Source organism: Camelus dromedarius, chromosome 18 (assembly GCF_036321535.1).
Source record: "Camelus dromedarius isolate mCamDro1 chromosome 18, mCamDro1.pat, whole genome shotgun sequence".
NCBI lineage: Eukaryota > Metazoa > Chordata > Mammalia > Artiodactyla > Camelidae > Camelus > Camelus dromedarius.
Window position 1 is genome coordinate 778254 of NC_087453.1, and position 13873 is coordinate 792126.

Genomic DNA, 13873 nt, shown 5'->3' on the forward strand with positions numbered 1-13873 from the left:
CTTTGTCCCAAGTCTACACTGGTGAGGGCACTGCCTCATCCCTGCTTCCTCCCCGTACAGCCTGGGCCACAGCCCTGCTCCAGGCGAGAGGAGGGATGGTGGCCTCCGGGGAAGGAGGGGTTCTAGGCAGCCCCCCAGGTCCCCAGGCCCTCCCGCAGTGCCCCCCACTGCAGGGTGTTGCCTCTGGGAACCTCTCCCGTCTGGGTTTTCCTGTCATTCCCTCACCACCGTCCCTCCTTCCACCCAGTTGACCTTCCCTCTCTGCCTCCGTCCTCCTGCCATTCCCGCCCCCCACCTCCCTTCATCTCTGACAGCCTCCAGCTCCCTTTTCCTCCCTAATCCGCACCTTTCTCCAGCCCCCCAGCCCCCACCTCTACTCCTCCTGAGTGACCCCAGCAGGAAAGGGGGGCCTCGGAGGGGCTTCTCCGACTTGTTTGCTCTTAGGGACAGGAACAGTTTCCTGCCGTCCTCTTCAGGGCTGCCCCCCACCCCTCAAGGCAAATGTCACAGTGTCCCCTGCTGGGATGAACAAATGGAACCTCAGACCAGGCCTTGGGATGGGAGGATGGGGTGGGGGCTGGGGAGGACAAGCCTTGGTCCCCAGGAAAATCGACCCTCCTATGGGACCAGTGTGGAGCCTGGGAGGAGATGAGAGAGCCCAGGGTTTACGCAGGTGGCGGTGGGGCAGGGGGAGGCTGTGTGCTGTAGTCACTGGCGGCAGGGGACAGACACCGAGCCTGTGCTGGGTGCCCTGGGAGGAGGGCAGGGGGGTGCCAGTGGGAATGTGGGGCTGGGTGGACAGGCGCTGCCCAGACTGGGGGGCTGGGGGGCCACACTAAGGGGCCTGGGCTTGACTTGGTAGTGGCGTGGGGGGCCGGGGCGGGGGACCGCCCACCTCAGGGGCCCGTGTGTGGAGGAGGGGCCCCGGTGAAAATGCGAGGCTGCTTGGCTTTGTGTGCATCACAGGGCTGATGTTCATTCGGGGCGAGTGAGATTGATTTCCCACTACTAGTAGAGACTCAAAGCTCTCTCTAAAACACAGGTTCTTAAATAAGAGGACTGGACGGGGACAAAGGGGAAGTGGAGGCAGAGCCGCAGAGGGTCTTGGGGGCCCAGGGGGGCAGGGACACTGAGGCTCGCGGACTGGCGGCCTCAGGGGCCTCCACGCCCAGGGTCTCACGGTTTCTGCACGAGGGGCTCACTGAAGCATCGGGTTTCACTTCCTAACTTGGGATTGTTTCCACCCAGAGCTTGCTCGGAGGGTGGGAGGTCTGCCTAGAGCGGCCGTAGTGGTGACTGGGGGTGGAGTGGCACGAGCTGACCCTGGGGTTGCTGAGGACCTTTGTCTCTATTACTGGAGGTGTCTCAGGCTGGACAAGGGAGGGTGTGCCAGAATTCTGTGCCACCAAGGAGCGCACCTGGGGGTCTGTGAGGAGGGAGGTGGAGCTGAATGTCTGCCAGGCAGGAGCAGAGGCAAAGAGCGGACATGTCCACTTGGATATGCGCTGTGGTCACCATCGCCCTTTGCCATCCCTTGGACCACTTTGTGCAGCTCTGCTTTTCACCGTCTCTCCAAGCCTTCTTTCTCCCTGTACCTTCCTTTGGGGTTTCTTAGACACCAAGTCTCACTAAGGTGTGAATGATTGCTAAGATTTGTGGTTTTCCCTGCAACGTGCACCTACCTCTTCCTCCTCCTTTTTGCTCTGTGCTCTGGGTGGCTGCCCAGGTGCTGCATCTGTGGGCTCCATGCCTCTGGCTTCCAGCTGGCTTTGACTGGGAGGCACCAGCAGATCTGAGGGGTGAGGGAGATTGAATTAGTGTTTATCCCACACCTTCCTTGCAGGGTGCCCCGTCCTTGACTGACAGCCACAGCTCCTTCCAGCAGCTTCTCCCCTGTGTTCCTCTAGCCTGGAGGGGCAACAGCCTCAACTCCATGAACCCCAGGACATTGTTCTGTCCCTGACTTTTCTCCTCCTGCCATGGCTCTGTAAGATGCCCCTTGTGAAAGTTTCCTACATGCTCTTACACCGCCTCGCTGGATGGTGCCCTCTGTCTCTTGCTTGTTGGCCTTAGGTACGTCCCTGATCCCTCCGCACTGGACCCCGTCCCCTTCTTGGGGCAAGTAACCACTGATCTGTCGTGCAGAGTGGCAGGGAGGGCTGGACCAGAGGTGCAGTCCTGGGGGTCAGTGTGCACTCTCCCTGACACCAGCTCCGGTGAGCAGTGAGCTCTCCTCCAGCGACTTGGATTCCTGAGCTTTGCCTTAGAAAGGGGGAGGCCCTGCTGGCCCGCATCCTGTCCCCGGACACTGCCTCCTCCGGGGGCCAGTCCGATCTAGGATGACCATTTTCCCTTGCCTTTCGGCGCCGCCCAACCCCCACCCCAAGGCCAGGCTCCAGTGCCCCCCAGGCGCCGCCGCTCCAGAGCCTTACTTTACACCACTGGTTGCAGGGAGGGGGAATTCAGAGGGTCTCTGTGTCCCTGAAAATAGGTCAGAGCTGGAGAGCAGAGGGCGGGGAGGGTGCTGTGCTGCGCTCTCCATGCAGACGGAAGGGTTCGTCTGGGGCCTGGGTGGTTGCCCTCCTGGACAGGGCCCTCTGGGGTCTCACACAGCTCTCAACCACACTCCCTCTGTCCTTCTCTAAGAGGTGACTTGCAGCAGCTGCATGGACCCAGGTCCTGAGCCGTGGCTCTGGCAGAGTGGGCTGTACCACAGAGGCAGGGCACCCCGGGCATCCTCCCCTCGCTGCACCCAGACCCCCATCTCTGAGGGACTGTGGCCCTCATGGGGATTGGGGCCTTCCTGGTACGCACCTTGGCTGGCTGGGTTTCTGCCCTCTGAGCCAAGCCAGGGCCCATCCTGCTGACAGGGCCGGGGCTAATGTTAATGAAACAGTCCATTCACATCACCGCCATCGCAGAGAGGATGAGGACACACGGAACTTGCTTTTGCAAAAATATTTTCTTGCAAATCATTCTTGAAAGTGGAAGGGTCCCATGGCATAACGGATGAGAGATCGTGCCGGCAGGTGAGGACACCGTGCATGTCCCCCATTTCAGCTGACCTACGTGGACCCTGCGGCCAGAGGCCCCCAGACCCACCCTGCCCTCCCTGCTCCCTCACTCCTCTCCCAGACCCGGGGCCCCCTCTCTCCTTACCTGCCTGTCACCTCTCCTTCAGGACCCTTCCTGCAGGGGCCTGGCCTGCCCCACCAGGCCCCTGGATGCTCCTCACCTCACCCCCCTGGAACTTGGCCCCTTTGGAGGGACATGGCCTCCATGAGTCAGTCAGTACCTGGCTGAGTTTCTCCGTGGGGGCATTCTGGGTCATCTTTGCTGGTGTCCAAATTCAGGCAGGCCCTGGCCTCTTGGCTGGAGAGTCAGTTCTGAAATCAGAGGCCTCGGTGAGTCCCCTCTGCCTCTCCTCACCAAGGGCCCCTGAGCCACTCCGAGCCTCAGTGTCCTCATCTGAGAAATGGGGACACTGACAACACCCACCTCCTGGGACTTGTGAGAGAATTTAGCTGTTTCATTCTTAAAAGTAACATGTTAATAACAATGCACACTTTTGAAGTAAGACAGTCCTGGGGAGTTTTTCTCCCGTTTTGAGACCCCCACCTCATCTAAGAGCTCCTGGCCTCCACCAGGACTGAGCAAGGAGCAAGGAGAAAGGAGGTGATCAGAAATGGACCAGCAGAGTGGTACTAGAACGGGGACCATCAGAGGCCTTGGGTCATGAAGACCTGAGGGGAGGAGCTGCTGCCCTTGGCCTCCCAGGCTCAGCTTCGGGAGTGCAGGGGGGTGGTGCTTCCTTCCCCCTGGTCAGGCCATCGCTGGGGATACCAGCTGAACCTGGCTCCTCCATCAGAGATCCTGAGGGACCCCCAGGAGCAGGAGAGGGAGCTGGGACCCCCAGAGGGTGCACCCTGCTCCGTGGTGCCAGGAGTTTCGGGACAGGCTGGGAGCTGTCCAAGGTGCTGCCCAGACAGCCAGGGCTCTCACAACCCCTGACAGCGCCCGGTCCCTTGTGAAAGGGACCCCTGGTCATTGTCCCCTCCCCTTAATTTGAGAGGGTAGAGCACACCCCTAGCCTGCCACGAAGTGTGGGCGACAGCCTGGGCTTTCTGGCTTGTCCAGAACGCGGGCCTCACACGCCATCCTCTGGGTGCCGGGAAGTCAGGGGATTGTTGGTGAGGGGCAGGTTTCCAAACCCCCGAGAAGTCCCCCAGGACCGTAGGCCTTGCCCCCACCGAAGTCCAACAGCGGTGCTGTCTGCAGGCCTCAGGGTGGCCCTGGGCCTGTGTCCGCCCTGGTCGTGGCTCTGTGCCTCACGGAGGTCTCCGCTCTGTTCTGGGGTGCTGGGGCCCCTCTGCAGGACAGCGATTTGGGTGTGGTGCCCTCCAGGACTCTCTTCAGGCCCTCGCCTCAGGCCTCCTGCCCCCTCCTCCCGACTGACCCCAGGGCTTCTGCCCTCGCATCGCTGGCCAGGACAGATCTCAACACCTCCTGCCCTCTCCACCTGCCCCAGCCCAACACTGAGCCTGTCCCTCCCCTCTGCAGTGCAACCCCCCAGCGGGCCCCAACCCCTGCCACCCTGGGCAGGGACCTCACCCTCTCAGCCCCGCACCTGCTGACAATCCACTCTCCACATAGAGATGCAGTCTGCCCCCTGTGCTCTCCTCCAGTGGCTCAACACCAGGACTGGCCCCAACCCTGAGTAGCCCCGCAATCTTCCTCGGCCCCTTGATACCAGTGTGTGAGGTGGCTTTGTGGTTCTGTTTCCCTGCCAACCCCTTCCTCTTCCTCTGTTGTGGGCCTCTCGAAGGTGGGCCACCTGATCCTCAAAGCCCTGCAGGCTGGCAGTGAGCCCTGCGGGACCGGATGTGAAGAGGCCATTTCCAGGGGACTCAGAGCTGCATGAGCTGCAGCCACCCTCACCTGAGGGTCAAGGGAGGACAGGGGTGGGCAGCATTTGTGGGGGGCTGCCAGGAGAGGGGCAAGGTGGAGGAGGCAGGCAGGCAGGCCCCCAGCTCTCCTCCCACCTGGGCCCCACTGGAGGCCCGAGGGCCTCGAGCAGAGAGGGGCTCAGCCCCGTGGCTGGAGCAGGACAGCAGATGGGGGAGGGGCAAGCGGAATTCCCAGCTCAGGTAGGGGTCAGTAAGGGTCAGGCCGGGCTCAGGTAGGGTTAAGATAGGGCCAGGTAGGGCTCAGTAGAGCTCAGGTCACAAGTACACCCTGTGGCAGTCATCACTGTTTTCTCCGTACCAGGCACGGTGAGGGCAACCTGACCACTGTGGAAGGGCCTGGTGAGTTTCTCTTGCTGAGAAAACTAAAGCTCAGAGACAGCAGTGACTCGCTCAGGGCCTGTGGCTGGTCAGGGGAGGCAGGACTGGGGCTCAGAGTGACCAGATGTCCTCTTGCTGGTGTGAGCGGTCCTGAGAGCTCACAGAGACCTTCCCCTCCATCTTGGCAGCAGCACAGTGGGCATGTAGCCTCCTCTCCACTGGGTCCTCTGGGGCCACCTTGGCCCTTGAGCTGCCCTTTAACCAGTGTGGGTGGATCCTGCCCACCATGGTGCCAGACACCCAGCTCTGGGCAGGATGAGGCAGGCCACCCCCATGCTCGGAGCCCACTGGGCAGTGGGTAGGGCTCAGGGCTCCGTGCACCTGGTGGGCTCAGAGGGCAGCCCATCCAGACTTCGGGAGTGGGAGGGATCTGGTTCCCTGAGTGGCCCCAGAGGGCACAGATGGAAATGCAGGGGGTGGGCTCCAGAGGGGTGGACCTGGGCCAGAGGGGAAGGGAGACAGGAGGGAACCAGGCAGACAAACCCTCTCTGCTCTGGGCTGCTCTGAGGTGCAGCTTCTCTTGGCAAACTTTCCGAGTCCTCACCCTCTGGGCATCCAGCTGGGACTCCTGACAGCCCACCCCGAGGTGACAGCTCAGCAGTCATGCCCCCTGCCCCTACAGAGTTCATTTGTAGAAGTTCCAGTCCTTGCCCTCAGGGACAGGCAACCCTTGCCTCAGGATCTACTTTCTAGGGACCTGGGCTGACGCAGAAGCTGGGGTTCTGGGAAGTGACTGCGGTGACCTTGGAGAGGCTGGCTAAGGCTGAGGTCACTGCAATGTCACGGCCCCAATCAGGGATCAAGGAGGGAGGGCAGGAGTGGATGGTTGGACGGGTCCTTCGGGAAGTCCACTGAGCTGTGCTTGGCTCCTTGGTGGGACTTGGGATCCTGCAGGGGGAACAAGTGGCCAACCGCAGGACCACTGGGACACCCTGGGTCAGAGACATGTCTGGCAATAGCCAAGACCCCTCCCAGTGCTGGGGGGAGAGCCCTCAGCGCCTGCCCCAAGGCGGCTGATAGTTAAAGGAGGAGAGTGGATCCAAGAGAAACGGAGCTGCCAAGTGGTTAATTGGCTTTGCCTCCATCAGCTCATGAGTATTCATGAGGTGTGCTGTCCTTACCAGCCCCACGGTCTGCATTCAGCCTTGCTGAGCGCACCGGTGAGTGCGCAGGAGCGTGCGGTGCCTGCCACACATGCCTCTTCCGTCTGCGCCGATTGGCCCGGCTTCTGTCTCAGAAATGCCATAGCAACCCCTGGCTGGTGGCCAGGCAGGTCTTCCCTTTCTTCCCATTTTTCCGAAACGTCCAAGCCAGTAATCCCTAGGCTGAAGGTGGAAATGTCTTTGTGCCATGTGTGCCCACACAGGTGTGCAAATATCTGTGTGTATGTGTGCAAGCAGGGACATGGAAGCGGCTGGCAGACCCCTGGCAGACCACAGACCTGGGCTGGACCCACACATGAATGCCCTGGCTCACCCGCCTCAGCCCTGGTGGGCACACTATTGCTCGGGGAACATTATGGTGGGGACACAGACCAAAGACCCAGCCGGGATGTCCAAGGATGCCCCTCTGTGCGTCACCCACCAACCAGGGCCCCCAAACACAGTGGATCCAAGGGACCAGGGCTTGTCTTCAGCCCCTGGGTTCCTGGTTGATGAAATGAAGATGAAATCATAAGCAGGGCTTGTCCAGCTCAGTGACGCTGGTCTTCTGATACTTCAGGGACCGTGTGTTGTGTCCACGGCACTGGGGTGGGTGGAGTTTGACCTGTGGTGCAAGGGGCCGTGGTGTCCACTGTTGGCTGCGAGGAGCTGAGGACCTTGCCAGGGCCTGGCCAGTGCCTCCTTAGCGGAGGTGGCGTGCTGCTCTGTCCTGGACCCGTCCTCCTGGAAGGTGTGTCTGGTGGACACGGAGGGACCAGCCCCAGAAGGCAGTGGTGGGAAGGCTCTCTCTCTAATTGGTGTTGGTGTTGATTTTTTGCTTAAAAAAGTCTTCAGGAGAATTTCAAACCAGGGGTGGCAATGCCACCTAGATTAAGTCTTGACATCCAGGCCTGAGACCGGAGAGGGGAACTGGCCTCTCTGCCGTCCCCCTAAGTTGATGGAGGTGATGCCGGCCGGTGGGCAGCACCAACTCCCTGCCCCTGGGCGTCGCATCCCTGGACAGGCCTGTCTGGAGCAAGGACCAGTGTGGTACCAGGCAGGGGTCATCTGGGATTCGGGGTCCTGTTTGCCCTGCCCAGGTCAGGCTGGGGGAGCATGGCCAGAGCGGGTAGCCCACAGGAACGCGAGGGGCCCACTGGCCACAGGGGAGGTGGGCAGGGGGCCGGTTCTAATTTCCAAAAAGGGCACGGGGGAAGGTCATTACTTCCCTCATGGAAGGAGGTGGGTGAGAAATTGCAGCAAACACTCTGGAGATTTGTTAAATTTCCTGTATTTTGGGACATCAAAAGACTTAACTCCTTGCTGCCAATGGCATGTGAGTTTCAAGAAATGAAAGGAACTGGGCCCAAAGTCAGCCACGAGCATTTAATCAGTGTCACGAAGCAGAGGCGAACCCCCAGCGTGTGCACAGAGGCAGGGACTTCTGACACCAGTCTCCTCCTGGGTAGCGTGCGCGTGTGTGCGTGTGCGTGCGTGTCGGGTGCCCACAGAGGGGGTGGCACCAACTGATACACACTTTGTGAACTGTGAAGGCAAAATCATTTGCACTCGTGTCGAGCCCCATTCTGGCTTCAACCCAGCAAGGAGCCTTTCCAATGAAAAGACACCTGGGGACACGGAGGCCAGGCGGGAGCAGAATGGCCTCCAGGGCTGGACATGTGTCAGTGTCTGGCCCTCTGTGGTGTTTGGAAGCTGAGGGGAGAGTTAGGTCTGGCACCCTATTCCCCATCCTAAGGCTGCAGGGGGCCCCTCAGGAGTGCAGAGGGTGGCCAGCAGCTGGCAGGCCCCTCCGTGGGCTCAACCGGCGCCCCTGGCCTGTCTGGTCCTCCAAAGACCTCCAAGGAGGGAGAGGCGGCCCCAGACAAACACACGTGGGCTTGTGTGGCGCCTGGGAGGGAAGCCCTGCTGGGGATGGGCCCCCCACACAGCTATGTGTTCAGGGTGCAGCTGGTGGTCGCTTTGCATGTTGCTCCTGGCTGTGCCCAGCCAGGCCGCTCTGGTGTGATGCTGGGAAACTGAGGGAAAGAGGCAGAGGAGACCTGGAAGCATCACCATGGAAACAGGGTATGTTGGGGAGAAGCTGCTGTGGAGAGTGCTTTGTGGGTGGGGCGCCCGGACCATGGGGCCCTGGCCTGTGACGGGATCTGTCCTTCTGGGGCTCAGCCAGGCCACAGGTGGAGGCGTGGGCGTCAAGGGGGGCGTCCTGGGCCGGGGGAGCCTGAGCTGCTGATGGCCTAGTCCATTTTGGAACATTTTATCACCCCCAAAACCAACCCTGCACCCCAGTTATCACTCTGCATGCCCATACTCCATCAGACCCGGGCAACCACTAACCTGCCTTCTGCCTCTTAGGACTGGCTTATTCTGAACGTTTCGTGGAGGGGGGAGGGTCACACAGCACGGGGAATCTTTTGTCTGACTCCGTTGAATTAGTGCAGCGTTTTCAGGATTCATCCCGGCTGTGATGTGGATCAGAACTGCATTCCTTTTAATGGCAGAACAACACTCCTTGTGTGGCTAGACCATATTTTATTTGTTTATTCATAATGTAATAGACATTTGGGTTCTTTCCACTTTTGGCCACTATGAGTAAAGCTACTATAAATGCTGGTGGACAAGTCTTCATGTGGATGTGTTCTCATCTCTCTCAGGCACACACCTATGAAGGGGACTGCTGGGTTTAGGGTAACTGTTTGGCTTTTTGAGGAACTGACAGGCCATTTTCCAAAGTAGCTGCATCCCACACTCCCGCCGGCCGGGTTGGGGAGCTCATCTTGCTTTTCAATGTCATCTGTTTCTTACTCTGGAAACCAAAGCTACCCATTCCTCACCCATCTTCCCATCCATCCCCCACGAGTTTCCCGGGCACCTGCTGGCACCTGCCCTGAGGCAGGCACATGAGCTACAGGGTCCAGTGGGGACACAGTTCCCTGCCCTCAAGTGCCGTGAACACCTTTAACCTGGGGAAGCTCAGTGGCAGGCACCCTCTGAGAGGTTTCCTTGTTTGAAGAGGACTGTGGTGAGGCAGTGGCTGCACCGGCGCCAGGACACCAGGTGTGGGATTTCAGGTTCTGGGTGAGCCTCTAGTTCAGGGGCTCCTGCTGCCTCCTACGTGGCCCTGCTCGCCCTGCAAGGCCCCCCAACCAGGCCAGCTGCCCCCAGAAGCCTTCTAAGGCATCAGTGCGACTCAAATGTGCACTCGAATCACCTGCAGGATTAAGCGGAGGTGGGATGGGGCCTGAGATTTGTGTTTCTAACCAGCTCGTCGGGGGGACAGGGCTGTGTACTGCAGGGAGTCAGGGAGCTGGGCCCCCAGAGCTCTGCTCCCTTCTGTCTGCACCTGGCACCCGGCATGATTCCCCTCCCTTGGTGAAGCCACGTCGTGGGCCTGGGCGGGTGTTCATCCAGCCAGACACACCTCCCTGAGGCAGGACCCTCAATTCACAGCCTCCAACCTGAAGCCCAGTGTCGTGCTCTGTCACAAGTGTCCACTGCTTGGCCAGAGGTCTGGCAGCTGGACCCTTGGCCACTCCCAGCATGGGAGCCCTTGGTGGTCCTGTGAGCCACCAAGGGGCCAGAAGCTCCCAGTGACCCAGGGGACACCAGGGGAGAGCTTCCCCGGTGGCCGAGCCTCACTGCAGCGGGGCTCCAATGGGCCCCGTGCCACGAGGGCAGCCTGGTGACGTGAAGCTCCCGCCAGCAGCTGGCGGCCAGCAGGGCGGAGAGGAGGTGACGGCAGTAATCCCGGCTGTCCCCAGGGAATGGGTCTTCACCTAATGCCTCCTGCTCGCCTGGGGCCACACTTGTCTGACCACCGCTGTGGGCGGGGCTGCTGGAGAACGGAATCAGAGGTTTTATCTTGGAAATTAATCCGGCTCAGAGAGGGATTAACCAGGACATCCCTTCAGACGGTGGTGCCAAGGTCAGGGGCAACGAGGGCTCTGCAGGGCCGGCTGGGGGCTGCCGAGCCCTGGTCTTCCTGTAAGCAGGGTTCCTGGTCACCACGGGGGGGTGCTGGTGGGGACTGGCAGCTGGTGGGGGAGGGGGCCTTGTTGGTTAGAAGGCAGAGTTTGGGGGAGCAGTAGAGGGTTAGGGAGGGCAGAAGAGAGGCTGGGCCCTGGGTCAGGTTGGGGTTCACAGGCATTGTCATCTGAAGCCAGCGGGCCCCACCGGCTTTCCCAGCCTGCACTTCCCCCTGTGCAGGTGGAGCAGTGGAGCTGGTGAGAGCGGCTGCGGGTGGGAGATGGGTGCAGGCCCAGCCACTCAGGAGCCAGGGACCCCCCGGGCGGAGCCCTGCGTCCCCAGCACCGCAGGGGCTCACAGGCCAGGGCTCTGCGTGGCCCTGCTCCTCTCCAGAGTGGCCTGGGGGTGAGTCCATCGAGAGCCTTCTCTCCCCATCCCGTTGGAGCCCCCGGGCCAGTCCTCGGGCAGCATTGGGTGAAGGGTGACCCCTCAGATGCCTTGACGGGTCTGGTGGATCTGCCCCCAGGGAACCCCAGCTGTTCCTCTCCCACCTTCCCTGCGGCCTCCAGGCTGGGTCCCTTTCTATCCACCCCAAGGACATGGGGGTCGGTGAGGTGGTGGCTTCTGGAGGTCCTTGGCCGTCCTTGGGGGTGGGGACGGGGTGAAGGGGCCGGTGAAGGAGGAGAGACTGTTCCCCATTCCTGAGGAGACCCGGGCCTTTTGTCTCTTAGTGGGAAGGTCACGTCCTGCTCTCCTGCTGTTTTCAAAAGTTTTTTTAGTGTTGTTGTGTCCAAGTGTTTTGGAAGCTGCCTTCTGTCCTCGTTTAAAAGCAGAGGGTGGATCTTCGGGGGAAGAACAGAGTCTTGGATGCTGGCTGGAGATGGGCCTCCAGCAAACAGAGGGAGAGGAGGAGTGAGGAGGGGGAGGGGAAAGGGGCACCTAACTTGCTGTTTCCCCCTGGATCCTCCCTGCAGCCTTCCAGGCAGGGGTCTTACCTCCTCCTTTACAGCCCAGCCGGGAAGCTGAAGCCCGGCACTCCCTGCCCCCACCAGCACCCCGAAAGCCTCTGTCCAGCCAGTCCTTCCCCCAGGGGCCCAAACAGGTACAGGCCAGGCAGCCAAAGGGCAGACAGGAGGGTGGGTGGGTGGATGCCGCCCCCCAGGCCCCCCGCCTCCCTCCCCTCTCTCTGGGGGCACAGGGGGCAGGGCCTGTGGGGGGTGGGGGCTTCCCTGGAGGTGCAGCTCCCCCCACCCCGCCTCGTTTGCGGGGTGGTGCCCGTCAAGATCCAAAGGGTCCCAGGGGGGTGGTCTGGCTTCTGATGTGTGGCCTGCCAGGCACTCCCTCCTCGAGAAGGATGCAGACGGATTTGCTGAGAGGTGAGGCTTTCAGTGCTGCTTTCAGAGATCTTTACAGCCCCTTGTTCTTTCTCTTTGAGTGCACTTTGATTTAAAATCCGGGCTCCTGAGATGGGGCAGGAGAGGATTTATGTAACTCAGCACCTCTGCGCACGAACACACGGGTAAGAGATGCCCCTTTAAACGGGGCCGAGGGCCGGCACCTCTGCGGAGTCCGGCCCCGCCACGGCATGCGCCTTCATTACTCTGTTAATTTGGAAAACAGGTCATGGGAAATTACATTGCTTAAAATAGGACACCAATTATAACTCTGCGTTCTGTTAAAATGAGAGCACCCGTGCAATCTTTATTAGTTTATTGTAGTCAGAGGCAAAACATTCAGAGTAAAGTCATCGCTGGCTCTTGTGTGGAGTCTCCGTGGCCTCGAGGTGGCTTTGCCTCTGCTAGGGGCACCAAGCACCAGAGACCCCAGCAAGCGTGACATCTTGGCTCCCAGTTTATGAAAATCATGCTGCTATCAAAGGCCCAGCAGGACAGAGGACATATGAATAATAAACACATTTCTAACTGTTATTAATAAAAACGAGACAAGATTTCATCCATTAGCAAAATGGGATTACTGTTTTGACTAGATTCATTCCTGAATACGGTGCCTGCAGCAGAGGGCCAGCACACTTACTGTGTGACCTCAGGCAAGCTCCTCAGCCTCTCTGTGCCTTTGTCCCTTCTTAGCGGTGTGCTTCCTGCCTTGGTTCTGGTTGCATTCTTCTGGTTGACCCAAGCACTTCCAGGTCACACGGAGTGCCTTGCTCGTTAATCCCTATTAACTGTGCCGTCACTGAGAGTCCCAGCGCAGACCAGAGGGACTCGTGGGAGGCTCTGGACGGACGCCATCTGGATCTCCTGGAGGGAGGGCCTGCAGAGCGACCCTCTGGTCTCCACACCTCCCAGGCCTGTCCTCCCACCCCAGGGCACCTGCCTTGGTGCAGGATTCTGAGGCACACCCCAGCAAGCCCGCCGTCTGCGGGGCTGGGGTGTGCCTCCGTCACCTTCCCCTGGGGGTGCCCCTCAGCTGATCTCACTGACCTTCGCAGGTAGCATTATTGCAAAAGTCATTTTGCACTTTATTTTGAACAAAAGGACTCTTTGCTGAATGGGCTCTTTGCTGGTGGACTGCACTGTTTTTATTGCAATTTACCTGCGCCGCTATGATCAAGTTAAAAGCACAAGCTAAAAATAAATGCTCCTTTTTAAAGTTGTCCTTAGGCTGTGCTGCTTGGCGAAGCGCCGTTCATCCCCAGTGGGCAGGCGTGATCAGGGTGCCAGCGCACCTCCCCCAGGTAGATGGAAGCCAGGCACCCCCCGGCCCTCCTGGGGGTCGCGTTCTCCCGGGGCCCGGAGGCCAAGCGGCTGGTCTTCCACCGGTGTTCTGCCGGCGCGTGGAGGCCTAGGGCTTGACTCTGAAAGTGTCTTCCAGGCAGGGCGTACCTGAGAGGCCCCGGCTTCCTGCACGTCCCACAGTAGCTGGCCTGAGAGTGCTGAGGGCGAAGTTGGGGCACAGTCCCTGAGCCAGGTCCCGGTGCATTGTTCCCGGGCAAGTCCCAGCCCAGCCAGGGGAGAGTGCACCGCACCTGCTCAAGTTCATCCCATGGGCCCCACCCACTTCACAGGCTGATCCAGGCCCCTCGTGGGCTGAGCTACGCCGAATCCGAATCCGAGGCATGGTGGGTACCACGGCGAGACGGTACGTTCCCCAGGATTCGAGTCTGGGACTCCCCAGCTGTTCTGAAGAACCCAGCACACCGGTGGCCTGAGGACACGACATTTGCACTGAGGCTGGTGGCTGGTGGGCTGTAGGTCGGGGAGAGAGCTTGGAGGGGCCGGGGCAGAGAGGATCATGGAGACACAGCAGGGGACACAACAGGGGAAATGTCAGGTGGGCCACAAGCATCTCCGACAGGATGCCCCCTGCCAGATTCCTGGCGGGGTTCCTACCAGCTGCCTGGGTCTCCTGGTGGAGCAGAGCAGGACCCCAGGGGACAAGGGA